Consider the following 16526-nt stretch of genomic DNA (forward strand, 5'->3'; position numbering starts at 1 on the left):
AGGTTCTTCACAAGTATAGGTATACATACAATACTTTTTCACAACTAAAACTCACACTTCCTCTAATCATACACTAGACCTCACATCACATAAGGCTCACATATCTTTCAAGCTATCTTCACAATAGTTCACATGTTACACATCTTTCACATGAACTTCACATCATTTGCACAATATAAGATCTCTACTTATATCTCGCAAATTAATAATTCTCTGCTCAGTCAGCCTTCATGTCTTCACATGCTTGGCATAATGTAAAATCACTTATGGATTAATTTCCAAAAATTCAGCTCATCATGACTTAGTAATTATTTTGTTACCAAAATAATTTCTTAAGTTTTACAACTCATATTTCTGATATACTCTGTTCTGTTCTATCAAATACCTGAATTTGTATTGTAATTTTACCTTGCATCATACTATCCATACACATTTGTGCACTAACTTATGTCATCATGATATTGTAATAAATCTATCCTCAACTACACATAATCTAACTCAAAGTCTATTGTTCATACTCATCACATATGTCTCTGTACTAATACAAACTATCTAACACTTCAACAATTTTCTATCTATAAATGCATAAATGAAATGTTGAATACATGTTGCCATAAATAATAATACTCTAGACATCTAACTAACCATATTGCCAATAAAATATTCCATGAAGAGTCTTCTAGCTGGTTCCATGTTTTGCCTCTTCATTCTGATCATTGAACATATACATGGGGATATGTGATCCATGCCATGTAAATGTTCTATAACAACCTCTTCAAGTACTATATGTTCTATAACTACCTCTTCAAAACTTAAATAATCCTTCCAAGTTAGCCTGATAATCATTTCTCCCAAAACTTGTTCTATTCCTAACTTTTATGTAGGCTTTGCATTGTTCGACCTCTACTATTACTGGTGCTTGACATTATTGTTGCTCAACACTGATTAATCTTCTCATGCTTGGCATATACTGTGTTCAACACATACTATATTACTCAGTACTTATATACTTGAAATCTCACTCAACCATTGATGACTTTCTCAATCACTGAATGAGCTTAATCCATATAGAAAATTTCTATGTGGCTAGACTTACTTGACTTCTATAGAATTACTCGATGCATACTATCTTATGTAACTTGGCCCATGTAGAGTAGCTCAGTCATAGTGATGACCATCTAACTCTACCTTGTAAATGACTACGTGATTGACACTAATAGAAAATAGTGGTTAGAGATACCAGCAATCTCCCCCTTTTGTGTAAAAGCACAAACCTTTGTCACCTTTTATAAAGGAAAGTGATATTAGAATTTAAACTTTTCAACTTTAACGAAATAAAAGTGGCATTTGTGTTTATAATTTGAAGATGATGTAAACTAATGAAATGTGTAAAATTAGATGAAGTTTATGTCTGTAATTTTTTTTAAAACAATTGAGTGAATTTTTTTTTTTTTGAATTTTTAAAGTGTATATATATATATATATATTTTAAATGCTGAAAATATAGAGTTTCTTTCCCATCAAACAAACATATTCAAATGATCATATTTTGGTCTAATTATGAAATATGTTAGAGTTGACATGTATACCTAGTGCACCAAAAAAGAAAATTTGAAATTTGGCTAATATTTTTCAAGTTATAATTGGTCAAAGTCAAAGTTATCAAAAATTGACAATTTTTTTCTCCCATCAAACTTTTTCCATCAAATCTACATGTTTTTTTTTTTTAAATCACATATTCTTGAAGAAGACTCTATCCTCTAGTTTAGCATTAAAAAATAATAATTTTTGAATATGATTTACTAATTTTAAATAGACATCTTCTTGAATCTTAAAACACCTACTTGTAATATTTTCAAATTATAACATATTATCCATAATCAAAATAATAATAAAATTATATGATCATAATCTTGACTCTGAGACCTTAAAAAGTATATTTTTAGATTTTTTTAAAAACTTCATTCTAGTAGGTCAAATTGGCCTTCAAAGTGAGATGTTTACAGAAGTTCTTATTTTTGCTTGTGTGGCTACCACTTAGGATAGCACATAGATAGTTATGGCCAAAACCCTTACGGCTGAAATGGAGCCAAAAGGTTTTTAGTTGTAACCCCCATCAGCCTATCAAACCACTAGTAGTGAAAATGATAGCAAAAAAGTGATTTTTGCATTTATATAAATCGTTAAGGTTATGGCCAAAACCCTCTCAACTGAAAGGGTTTTGTCCGTAATGATACAAGCCACATTGACAAGGAAGCCTACCACATATGTATGGTCGAAACATGTTTGGCCATAACTCATTCGACCATAAGTGTTTCAGCCATAACACCTCTAGATATCACAAAGGGTTACACAGGTCTGTGCTTTTACCCTTTGACATTAGTGGAAAAACAAATTTCTCATATTTACATTTTGTCATATCAATACAAAATGAGCTCTCCCCCTAAGTCTTATGAATTGTAAAAAAGTGAATACAAAATTCATTATATCCTTTATTCATTACATGTACATGATACTCCTTCTATATGCATTTCACTACATATATTTCCCCCTTGTTTTTGAACACTTGATGTCATTGTTGTTGGGGTTAAAAGAGTTGAAGTAATCCATATGTTTAAATGATTTCCTTGTGAACTCTGGTAATCATGGCTAGTGCATGATTCTATGTGGTTCTTGCTACCTCCAAAATTTGATTATGTATTTTTAGTCTTGTAGCTTAATCTATTAGACTCTTAGCCACTAATAAGTTATGATATTTTGTGATAAGATCCTGGGTTGTTTTTAGTTCTCTCTACATGACCTCCAAATGAGCTATCATCATTGCTTGAATTGTGATCAATTTGGATCTCATGGTGTTGGCAGTTGCTTGAAGCTCATCCATTGTACCTTAATCTTTCAATAGAATATTGTAGTGATATATGCTAGATCATGTTGACTCTAAGATAATATTGTTGGATGCCTTCATCTCAGCCTAAGTCTTATCTACCTATGCTTGAATATTTTTTGTAAATCTTGGCACATCTGACATAATTGTGTAGACCTATTGTACCCTTTGTATAAGATTCATCATTAGTTAGATCTTTACTACAATAGAACTTTTTGCTCAACTATAGTTATGAAAACTTTTTCCATAACCTTGGTCTCAACTCTTCTTGCTGACCAATCCATTAACTTGTCATTGGATTTAAAAAATTTAGCACTCACTTGATCAATGATATGTACAAGTTGATCAATGATTGGTTTCTCTTCATCTACATTTTGTATTTCAAAAGCATCAACAAAAATATGCTTTACATCTTGTAGTGTCAGTTGCTTCTTTAGCTCTCTCCTGAGCTCTTCTTGCCTCTTTTTCTTCTTCAAAATTTCTTGTAGCAAAAAGGTTTACTGTAAGGTGAGATTTTCTAGATCAAATTGTGGCATCTCAATATGTTCATCCAAATGAACTTCACTATCTAGTGAAATATCCTTTATTTATTTTCTCTTCCTTTTCAATGAAGGGGTGATACTACTCGGCACTACCTTAAGAGTAGGTGAGAGGGTGTCACCAATCGATCTTGCTTGTGCATTGGTTTGAGAGACTAAAATAGTAGCACTTGGTTCAGCCTTATTTAATTCTTTATTTCCCTCAATTTGAGGTGTTGAAATAGACTTATCATTTTCATCTTCATCATCTTCTTCTTCATTAGTAAGCCTTGACTGCTTAGCTTCTAGAGTGTCAAGGGTGTCAGCATGTATAGGATACATGTTTCCTTGTGGACTCGACACACCTAAGCTTTATCCACTACTATGCTCATCATCAATATTCACAGTTTCTACCTTATTTGTTGGAAGCCCAAAAATTCTCTTCCACAACGATTCACCCTAATCTCGTATAACTTCCTTTTTGTCTTGTAGTATCAAGAACATTATGTATTTAGGAACAAATCTACTCTTATGTTGTTTCAAAAATGTCTACTACACTAGGAGATAGCTTTATATTTGTCATCATTTCTACCATAGCTTCCTCAACTTTATTTCTACCATCATTATCTAGTATATCATATCTCACATATTTGAAACTAGATTAACCTATAGATCTTCTTAGGCTATTATATACCTCTTCAATAGTCTTGATCTTCCTAATAGGTGGTCCTCTGACGAATCTCCTTCCCCTAGTTTGAGGTTCACTTGATTCAATAGCCTCTACTACTTTTAGCTTCACAGACTTCTCAAAAATAGTATTTGCCTTAGTCCTTGACTTATTTCATGGTGGAGGTATCACTTCCTTCTTCTTCTTTGATCTTTGAGACTTCTTCCTTGGTAGCATGACAACAATTAGGGCTTTACCCTTATCAACTTCTTCCTCTTCTACTTCTTCTTTGTCATCACCATTCTCTTTTTCTTCATCTTCACCAAGACCTTGAGTCAATTGCAATGGTTCTTTTCCCTTGCCCAGGGTGCCTAATTTAGGTTCTAGGTCTTCAATCATCTTCTTTCTTTTCTTTTCTTTGGAAGCTATCTTTATGTTCATTGTTATCCTTGCCTTCTCTTCTTCATATTTTCCAAATGGTTCTAATTTGGCATCTATCTCTTCTTTTAATAATGTGTCATTGTTTGTACTAACATCATCACTCTCTATTTCATATCCAAAACTTTGAATCCATGTCATCCTTGGCTTTACTACTTGCACAAATGTGTTGTCTTTATCAACAAGAAAGCAAATGTCACTATAGTATTTTGTGACCAATTCCTCTAGAATTCTCATTCTCCTTTTCATTCTCAACTTGAATTCATCAAAATATGCATTCATTGCAATATCAAAATTGTCTCCCAGTTGAGTAATAAACTCATTGATTTTCCTTGTTACTTGTTTATCTTGTACCCATACAACATTTCCTATACCAAGAAAATACTTCTAAATATAAAAGAATGTACAAACAATTAGGGAACCAAACTTACACATTGAATTCTTTGCTTTTCTTATTGTTGATAGGTTTTCTACCAATTGTAACATTTGTAGCCCAGCAAGATCATATTCATGATCTTTCATCACAATCTTCCATGCTTGGTGCATAGCCATACTCAGCACACTATTTAATCTGGTAGATTGATAGAATTTGTGAGCAATGACTCTCACTAAAAATTATATAAGTATTTCAGAAATGTTTTTAATGGATATACCACATCCATTCCACTTGGCTCTTGTATTAGCCTCAACTTCTCCTTAGCTTAAGCATCACATGGTTTTCTTGCTATCTAGGATTGGATAACCAACAACCCTATGCATCATCATCTTTATGATTTCAACTGGTACATCCTATAGCTAGTACTTTGTATCATGAATTCTACTTAAAACAACTTTGATCCATTCTATTCTAAAATTTCTTGAAAATTCTAGGGCTTGAGTTAACCCTTTCCTTTCAACAATCTTAATTCATCCTTCAAGGTTTCTTCATCACACAACTTCTCATAAGCTTCTGTAATCTCATAGTCTCCTACTTCTCCAATTTTATACATGTAGAACCTTATGACATAATGAATCATGATGACTTTAGGTGGTAGTGAGGATAACACACCCATTGAGTCTTGTTTAACAACAATTACTAGAATAGCACAAAATTTTAGTGGAGGAAAGGCATCACTCATTACCAATTGAACTTTACTATCCTTTTGGCTCATTGCAATGGTCAATGAAGATCATAAATAGGGTTTTATGTATTTCCTTCTATGGATATTTAGCACCTGATCACACTCTTATTCAAACTTTTAGTTCAATTCACTTCTTGAAATATATGTTGGTTGCTTGAATTTTCTTTATTGCTTGATTGCTTAATCACTTAGAGCTCTTCAAAAATCTAGATGTAAGGTATGAAATAATGGATTTGAATTTTTTTTTATATCTCATCTTTTGATCGATTATGTTTTCCATTAATTTTGTATCTTTCACTAAGTGGAAGCTAGCTAGCATAACAACTCAATCTCTTCCATAGCCTTTGGTCTTGAATAGAATGCTCAATCTATGTTGTAACACTCAGTCAACATAGATAGTATACTAATACTCAACAACCTTTCACAAAATTTATTCTCATGCATCTTAGATATGTAGATATGAACTTTTAGCACACATTTAAGTAAGGAAATATTGTGTGATGTATCATTTAATAATACTGTTCCATGCATACCTCTTTTTCTTAGTTAGAAATGACATGATCACCTTCTCCATTGTATTGGGTGGCCTTAGATCCATTAAATCCACTATTTCCATCTTCTAGTTTCTTTTTCTATTTCTAGTTCATTTCATTCCACACTTGCTCTATATCCACTTTGCCTTTTCCTTTGTCCTTTGTCTAATTGTTTGAATGTAATTGAGTCTTGCAATTCTTGCTTTGATGTCCAAACTTGTGACATTTGGAACATGCATTTTTAGGTGCGTAATTCTTCTTTCACTGATTTGGCCAATAGGGTTTTGTCTTTGATCTACATTCAAATGCTCTATGCCCATATTTTTGATAGTTGTAGTAGTATCCTTCAAATCTAGGTGTAGTAGGTGCATTTCTCAATTTTGACCTATACTCATGTATTTGATGTCCTTGATTCTTGTAGTAAAAATAGTAACCAATAAACTTAGGTTTAGAATATTGCATACCATATTTTCTTTGGTAGGTGTTTGTAGTATGATCAATTTTTCCACAGTGATAGCAAGTTGTCTTGTCTTTTGGCTTCGCACTTCTTATTTCTACATTCCTAGATGATTCTCTTTTCTTAATGCATGAATGTCCTGACCCATTAGAACAACTTGATGACTTCATAAGTTCTTTAAAATATTTAATTTTTTTCTTTGGTTTGTTGAACTTCTCCATAGATTCCTTCTCATTCTTCAATGTCTTATTGTGAGATTTCGTATCTACAAAATCCATATCCTTGTGATTCAATATCTAATTTGAAATCATTAGTTGATCCATTAGATCCATTTGTATATTTGTGAGTTTTTGTACATCTAATATCATTTCTTCTAGTCTAATAGCTATTACCCTATTGTCATCTTCTACCATAGTTCAGTCTTCTTCAACTTTCTTTCTCTATTCAATCACTTTAGATAGTCTCACTAATTGGATTCCATGTTCTCTTTTTAGTATCCTTATCTCTTCATTGAGGAGTTTATTCCTTTCAAGTAGTTTAGTAGATACTTTGTCATTAGGATCGATTGGTTCAAATAGTCCTTTAGTTTCAACTTATTCATAAGAGGATTGCTTTATCTGGATGACAATTTCCTTTCTCTTTTTTAGGGAATCCTTCAAATATTGTCTTGCCTATTTTAGTTTTTGTACTGTGAGTTGGATTTTGATTACCTAATTATCAATAGTATTGTCTAGTTTGAAAGCCTCCATCTTCCAAGACCTAATCTCTAAGTCTTTAAACTTCCTTTAGAGAACCAGTGCTCTAATACAAATTGTTGATTTATGGAGTAAACTAGATACTAAGAGGGGGGGTGAATCAAAATCTATAACAATGTATACCTTTTCACAGATTCATCCACATCTGATAATAACTTATGCATGCAAATCTATAAATGTAAACTTTCTATAACATTTAAATCAATTCAATCACATGCATGAAAGTAATAACACATAACACAATATGTTTTACCTAGAAACCCTCTAAGGTGAAGGTAAAACTGGGGTGGCAATGACACCCACAAATCTTCACTACTAAAGTAATAAAGATAACCAGTTAAGGTTACAATGTTTGACCATAATATATGATCTACTCTGTGAAGAGTCTATCCTATTAAATACTTAAGATACTATTATTCACCTTGCTAGAGGATTTGACACTTACAACTAAGTAAGGACTCTATTAGGATATTTACATGTTAGAATATATAGTCCACCAATATAATGAAAAAGGGGTGGGGGGGGGAGGGGTGGTGAATCAGTTATCCAACTATTATCATAATTATAAACTTTTAAAAAACTTAACCATATGAGCAATATAATCAAAAACCACAACAAGATACTCATACACAATAACACCAAAAATGTTAACTTGTAAAACCCTTGATCAGAGAGAAAACCCTAATGGGGATGGTACCCACAAGATGATGTACTAATATAAATACTCCTTGTTAGAGGATGGACCCTGTTAGAATTCTATAACAACATTCAATACATATCAATCCCTGTTAGGAGCTTCCAACCCTATTAAGAGTTGTCAAGGACAGCTAGACCCACTACCCAAAGAACTTCAAGGTTAAGACCAATAAACCCACAATCTAAATGATCTCTGTATTATTCCTTGTAGAATAATAGAAATGAATAGTACTATTCTTTCCTCTTTCTTTCTTGTCAACCATACTTTTTATCCTTTTTATCTTATAAACATATCACAAATCTCACATCCAATAATCCCTTGGATTGCTTACTCACATTCAATAAACGCTTTTCTCCTTTTCATACTTTGCACTAAATAAATCTATCACAACATACATTATCTTCTTACAAACAAGGAAAAAATATTTTCTTTATACCATATCTTCAAAATAATTATTTGAGTCAACCTTGAGGCTTTCCCAATTAATTATAATAAGATAATTAATTAATTACAAGTATAATAGCACTGTCAGCTCACACTCTATAAAAAAATTCACACATGCAATACTAGGGCTTGTGTATTCGCTAATGTCACCATCTGACTGTCCTCTATCAGTGTCTAATCACACATCTCTTTATTACAACTTAGATGAAAGATATAATACAAACATCAAAAACTGCTTTCCAAGCACTTTGTCTATGAATTACTCTTTGTAAATTAGGTACAACTTCCATATGTCTTCAACTTATGTGTTGCACATTGAACCATGTCATCAGGACACTATATCAAACATGTTCATGACTGCACATCACCAAACAAGAAAAACCTTGTTTGTACAACTAAGATCTCTCTTTGTTACTCTGACAGTCTTCACAAACTTACTGCTATGTTGACATCAATGAAAAATATAGTCATGAACAAAACATGTCAATTCTCTCCAATGCTTAGGATACTCCCCCAATGTATTATCATCAGCATTCATGCTAACAATCTCCCCCTTTGGCATTGATGGCAACATAGATTAAAAACATCTAAGTTCCAAGAATACCAAAATAGTACTTTGTTGATGCTACTACTGTACTCATCTTCTCAAATACTCTTCATCAATAAAATATGAAATCCTCTAGAACACTACTATGTTCTTCTTCTTCTTCTTTAGGATCGGCAATAGTTGTTCACAGTAAACAACTTGCAATACATATCTCCCTTATAGAGATATTCCTCCTTCTTTCTTTACATGAATCTTTCTAAATCTCCCTAATAACTATCTCTCCCCCATTCGTGTACATATATCCCCTATTCATACTTAGGAGATGTTTTTCATGCATATTCTCTCCCCCATTGACATCAATGATAAAGTCCTTGTTATGTCAATTTACTGCTCCAAGTCTTCAACTAGCTCAAGTGTCCAAAGACACTATTCAAGATCAAATACCGAGAATCCTTAGTGAATTAGCTCATCATAGATACTCCCCCATACAAGAAGCATCAACATTTAGTCCAATCTAACAATAGTGCTATGTACTACTAGACTGATGCACTTACTACATCAGCTACTCAAAAGTAGGTAGAGGCATTACCCCAAGCATACCTCTCAAATATTCAAATGTATCTTTAGGTAAAGGCTTTGTAAAGATATCTATAATTTGATCTTTAGTACTCACACATACTCTAATCTGATCTCCTTTTCTATTGCTTTCTTTCTCTATACATGATACTTAATAGATATATTCTTAGTCTTAGAATGCAATACATGATTCTTAGAAATACTCACTATACTTGTGTTATCATAGTGAATGATAACATATTTTGCAAACTCAATGTTGATATCCTTTAGCATCTGTTTCATCCACATAACTTGATTACAGATGTTAGTTGTTGCAACATACTCTACTTCAGCTGTACTCTGAGAAATACAATCTTGTTTCTTGCTTAGCCAAGAAACCAATATTCCTCCAAGGAAAAATACTCCACCACTAGTTCTCTTTCTATCATCCATACTTCTTACCCAATTTGCATTAGTATATGCACATAGAGTGAAATCACTCAATCTATCATACCAAATTTCATAATCAAATTTTCCTTTCAAATATTTGAATATCCTCTTTACTACTGCATAATTATATTCCTTAAGACTAGCTTGAAATCTAGCTACAATCCCAACTACATTTACTATATCTAGTTTGGTGTGAGTCAGATACTCTAAACCTCTAATCATGGATTTGTACTTCTACTCAAATTTAGGCATCTCATTCTTGCTAGATAATTTATGACCAGTTACCAGAGGTGTACCAACAGGCTTACAATTTTCCAATCCAAACCTTTTCAAAAAGTCATTTAATTACTTAGCTTGAAAAATGAAAATACCATCATTGTTCTGCACAATATACAATCCTAAGAAAAACTTCATTTCTCCTATCATGCTCATTTCAAACTCATTATTTATTTCTTCAACAAAATTATCACTTGCTTCAACATTACGTCCAAATATGATGTCATCAAAAAATATTACTATTATTAGCAAACCATTCTCAATTTATTTCGAATATAAGTTACTATTTGTCATACCTTTAGCAAATCCAAGTTTTACCAAATAGTTGTCCAACCTTGCATACCATGTCTTTGTCTTCTATTAGAGGGAATCCTTCAAGGTACTCAATATATACTTCTTCTTCAAGTTATCCATTTAGGAAAGTTTCTTTAACATCCATCTAATATACTTTGAACTTCTTATTCACTGCATAAGCCAAGAACATTCTTACTGCTTCTGGCTATAGGTGCATATTTCTCCTCATAGTCTATGTCTTCTTGATGTGAGTAACCTTTTCATACAAGTCCAGCTATGTTCCTAACAATTTAGCCTTGCTCATTCATCTTGTTTCTAAATACCCATTTGGTTCCTATCACATTCTTGTCTTTAGGTCTAGGAACTAACTCCCATGTTTCATTCTTCATAATTCTATATAATTCATCATTCATTTCTTAAATCCAATGATCATCTTTACATGCTTCATCTACACTCTTAGATTTGACTTGAGAAATCAAACATATCTCTTCATTAACTCTATTTCTTGTCATCACAACTTTGTCTTTGCTTCCAATTATTTGTTCTGGAGGGTGATTCTTTGTTAGATTCCTATTAGGGGTAGGAGTTGACATCTTAACTATTATCTCATCCCTAGGTTCATATCTCTACTCTCATCTTTTCTCAATAGTTAACACATCATTCTATATAACATTGTTAGTCTCAAAGAAAACTTCACCATTTTTTCTAACAATTATAGAATCATCTTCTTCTATAATAGCTACTAGAGCTAGCTCTTCTTTTACTTCCTCTTCCTCAACTATTATAGGCTTAATAACTTCATCAGAAAGTGAACTCTATTTGGATTTTCTTTCTCTCATAGGACATCTTGATGAAAAGTGACCAAGCTCTTTACATGTCCAACAAATGAAAATTTACACACTTTCTAGTTCCCTTTTCAGAAGCAAATCAATTCTTTTCTTGATCTTCTCGTCTTCTTCACATAATAATCTAGCTTTGCTTCTATTCTTTTGTATGCAACAAAAGGATTCTAGATCAAGAAACTCAATCTCTAGATCTTTGTACGTATCTGATAAATCACCAAGAAGCTCTATCTTATGTGAGACAAAATTTCCTTCATCAAACTTAGGACTAATATCTATCGCTGTGATCTCCAAAAAATTTAAGCTTATCCTTATAGGAACTGATGCTATAATACCAATTGTTCGAATATATAGTCCACCAATATAACTAAGAGGGGGGAGGGTGAATTAGTTATCCAACTATTATCACAATTATCAACTTTAAACAAACTTTACCATGTGAGTAATATAATCAGAAACCACAACAAGATGCTCATACATAATAACACCAGATATGTTAACTAGGGAAACTATTGATGAGAAGGAAAACCTCAGTGGGGATGGTACCCACAAGATGATGTACTAATATAAATATTCCTTTTTGGAGGATACACTTGATGTACTTCATACAGTACTTGATCCCATTTACTTGTCACTATTTATTGTGATAACACTAGTGCAATAAATATTTCAAAAAATATGGTGATGCATGCAAAATCAAAGCACATATCATTCAAGTATCATTATTTGAGGGAGAAAAAACAAGAGAAATAAGTAATACTTGAATATGTGAAGTCTATTGAACAAATTATAGGCATATTTACTAAACCATTACCTAAGGATGATTTTTGTATCTAAGAGATAAATAGGGGGTCCTACCCCTATCTAAAATTCACTAAGTGAAGATGCATGTTGTATCAATTCATGGATGTATTGTAATATCTTTGTGGAATTCATGCATAGAGTTCACACTTAAGGAGCATTTCTAAAGTTGTGAAAATGAATGTGATTAATATGATGCAATCAGTACATGCAAGGTACAATGACAACTACAAGGTTTTATAAGTTTGACATTGAAATTTACAATGACCTTTGGCATTGTTGTCAAAGGGGGACAATATCAAATAAGGCTACCAAAGGGGAAGAATATTAGTAAACACTACAAAAGGGGAGAAGAATGTATAAAAAGGAAGAATTATGCAAAAGATTGGAGAAATATCACAATATCATAATTTGACTTGCTGTGGAAATTATCTCCTACTTATCAATTGATGAACTTAAGGGGATTTCTAATGAATGGTTCATAAGGCACAACACTTGGTGAATGTTTTTCAAATGGGGTTGTAAGCTTTGGGTTTAACCATGGAGGAAACTCTGTAGTTAAGAATGCTCAGGCTGGAGTAGTACTAGGATGGGTGACCTCCCAGGAAGTCCTGGTGCTTCACCCCTGTGAGCATCACCTAAATCCAATGAGTGCTAAGTGTTCCATTTATTCTCATGAGAGATGGATTCATGTTGAATCACTACTCATGAAACATGGGTCAATGAGTTTGACTCAAAAATCACATAGTTAAATCCTGATAGCAATATCACAATTTGACTCGCTATGGAAATTATCTCCTACTTATCAATTGATGAGTTTCAGGGGCTCTCTAATGAATGGTTCATAAGGCACAACACTTGGTGAAGGTTTTTGAAATAGGGTTTCAAGCTTTGGGTTTAACCATGGAGGAAACTCCATAGTTAAGTGCACTCAGGCTAGAGTAGTACTAGGATGGGTGACCTCCTGGGAAGTCCCAGTGCTTCACCCCTGTGAGCATCACCTAGATCCAATGAGTGCTAAGTGTTCCATTTATTCTTGTGAAAGATGGATTCATGTTGAATCACTACTCATGAAAAATGGGTCAATGAGTTTGACTCAAAAATCACACAATTAAATCCTAATAGCTATATCACAAGATTGAAGACTGCTTGGAGATCAAAACTCAAAATGAGATCACATCCTAAGGGGGGGATATGCTTCAGAAGATTGTTGTTTTTGCTGAAGATATAAACTAAGTTACAGAGATATTATAGATGAAGACAAAGATCTATACAATTGTATTGTTGACAATGCATACATTTTATTATCCAATATCATTTTATGTAATGTAAAATCAATTATTATGTGTTGTCATCAATGAAAAAGGGGGAGATTTTTAGCCTCAACTAATAATCTAACAGGTCAAGGGGGAGATTTTTATCCCTAATTGATAATGTAATAGGTCATGCTATGAATGTATGTAAAAGAGTCATATCAGTTTTTATGTTTTCATTAAGGTCAAGTCTTAGTTGATTAGGCATTATGTTAATTTAGTGGAGTATTATATCATTAGATTGATGAAGAGGATTCGATTAATGAATAGTGTTTGAAGAAAGTACGATGAAGACCATAGTGATAAGTATAATATTCAATGGGCACTTGAATGAGCTTGACAGTGCTAATTTAATATTGGTTTGATTATTTTATAATCATTTAATATTGTGAAGTATTGAAGAATGCAAGTTTAATTGAGTGACAAGGTTAATGAAGACTATATTCACTAAGTCACTATAGTGTTGTCTGAGCAATTACTAATGCAAAAGGGAAATTTGGTATTACCAAGAGAAAGCCTAGTCTTGACTAAGTGATTTATTATCTAAGAAGGAAAAAATATTCACCAAGTAACAAATGGAAGAAATTTTTTGGAGAATTGGAATTTATAGCTCAATTTTGAAGGAAATATGGAAAGTGCAAGATGTTTGAAGGTTATAGTCAAAGTTTGTTACAAGATCTATGACTAGGAAATTTCAATAAGGATATGATGATGGAAATTATAGACGAATAAGGATGAGCACAAAGTTCTATGAAAATTTATATTTTCTATGTGGTTAAGTACATTAAATATGAGATCAAAAATTATGATTAAGCGGAAATAGATGGAAGAATTTGGAAGCACATAAATGATTATTTAAGGAGGACATCAAGATAGTTTTTGGTTATTGGTTGGAATCTGATTATGTTTATTATGCTACTAGGGATTCTATTGATGTTGTTAAATATGAAGTATTGAGAAGAAGAAAATATCTAGGTGAACTAAGTTGAGCAAAGGAAAGTGAGGAGCAGAGTTGGTGAAAGTGAAGGAGTGAATCCACAAAGTGAAAGATCAAAAGGAGAAAGGAAAAAGAATAGAGATATAAACAAGCAAAGATGTTTTCTATAATTAATAGATTATTTCTATTGTTACTTTCTAATCTTAATAGAAAAAAATATTAGAAATTTGAGTGGACCTAACAAGCCTTTGAAATCCTATATGGTAAAATTGATTAGTGATGTTTGTAAGTCCTTTAGAGTATGCCACTCTTTAGATAGGATCAAGGAGTGATAAGGTCTAGATGATCATTTGGTAAAATTCTCTAACAAGATCATCTTAACAATGTGTATATAATCTTGTATTGATGTATATTTAGGCTAGGAAGAAGAATGTTAGGTGGATGGGGACCCACAAGGTTTTCAAAAAAACCTAGGGAAGTAATGTTTCAACAAGAAAGATATTATTCAAGAGATTCCTCAAAAGGTGGTTGAGACTATTAGAAAAGAAGGTAATTCTCAAGACTCTCTTAGATCCCAAGATGAATGGGTCTACTTGAAACCTTGGTCAATCCTTTTTGGAGTTAAACCAATGGTTAAGTCAAGTTTCCCAGAAATTAAAGATATCTCAAACAAGGGGAAAGGGAAATTTGTTATTATTGTTCTGGATGAGCTAGTCAATCACAATATCGAACTGATGTTGACTACCTTGGACATCCTAATATTAATTTTGTTATAATTTTTGCTAAGATGAAATAGAATCTTAAAGGTGGTGTGGAAATCACAATGATGGCGAAAGGCTTCCTATCTTTCTCATCTGTCTTTCAAGAGGATTTCACAAAGCTTTTCTATGGAGGCCCTTGGGTTATTGGTAAGCCCACTCTAGCTCTATAGAAATGGTTTCCTAACTTGGACTTGATCAATTCATGTTTTGTTCAAGCCCCTATCTAGGTTAAGTTTATAGAACTTCCCTTTGAATTCTAGTATGAAGATATTTTCAAGGGCATAACTAGCTCTTTTGGGGGATTTGTTGCCAATTGACCCAATCATAACATCTCGTAAAAGGCTTACCTATGCCAAAATCTATGTAGGGGTAAAACATAATAAATATATGCCAGAGGTCATTGAAATCCATTCAAAGTTGGGAAACCACATTCAAAAGTAGGTTTTGTAAGTGTCTTGTTTGTGTACTTTCATTGTAAGAAAGTGGGTCATATTGCAAAGTTATGCCCTTCCTTTGTTGCAAAATAAAAAGCTAGAATTTTTTTAAAAAAGGAATCAATGAAGAAGGAAAAGGCTTAAGTAAATAAAGGAAATAAGGAAAACTAGGAAATTTGGGGGGGGGGGGGGAGAGAATGAAAAGATTGATCAACCCATGCAAGATGTGCCTAAGCCCAAAGAGAATGAAAATCAAAATTTAACCTATAGTGAGATAAACCCCCAAATGGAAACCCATAAGGACTTATAGAACATGAAAAATATGGAAGAGGGAGGTTCCTTTAATTCTTTTGAAGAAGATCTAGAGAACATCTTGGTTGTCCTTGACTCGATTGGGGCCATCTCTTGAGAAGGAGAGATGTTTCAGAATAATAGGGAGTCTATGAAAAGTATCACCCCTAAGGATCTTTTTGAACATGCTCAACCTTGCAATGTTTTGGGTGGTTCAGAGAGCCAAGACATAGGAGACAAGGACTCCATAATCAAGAACATGAAACATCTATTTGATCAATGTGGTGGAGGAGAAATGTCTAATGAAGAGGGTTGGAATATGGTCTCTAAGTGAAAACCAACAAAGAAGAACAATAGAGATAGATCCCCAGTTTCTCTAACTGCAACTAGAAGTAAAAGTAAGCCAGATTTAGTAGCTAAGTTAAAGACATTATTAGATAGGGAAAGGGTTAGGATAGTTTGAGAAGAAGAAGCATTTAAGAACATTGTGGATGGGACCTAGTTGACCATC

This window comes from Cupressus sempervirens, chromosome 6, assembly GCF_028749045.1.
Source record: "Cupressus sempervirens isolate cs-2001-9-10 chromosome 6, ASM2874904v1, whole genome shotgun sequence".
Taxonomy (NCBI): Eukaryota; Viridiplantae; Streptophyta; class Pinopsida; order Cupressales; family Cupressaceae; genus Cupressus; species Cupressus sempervirens.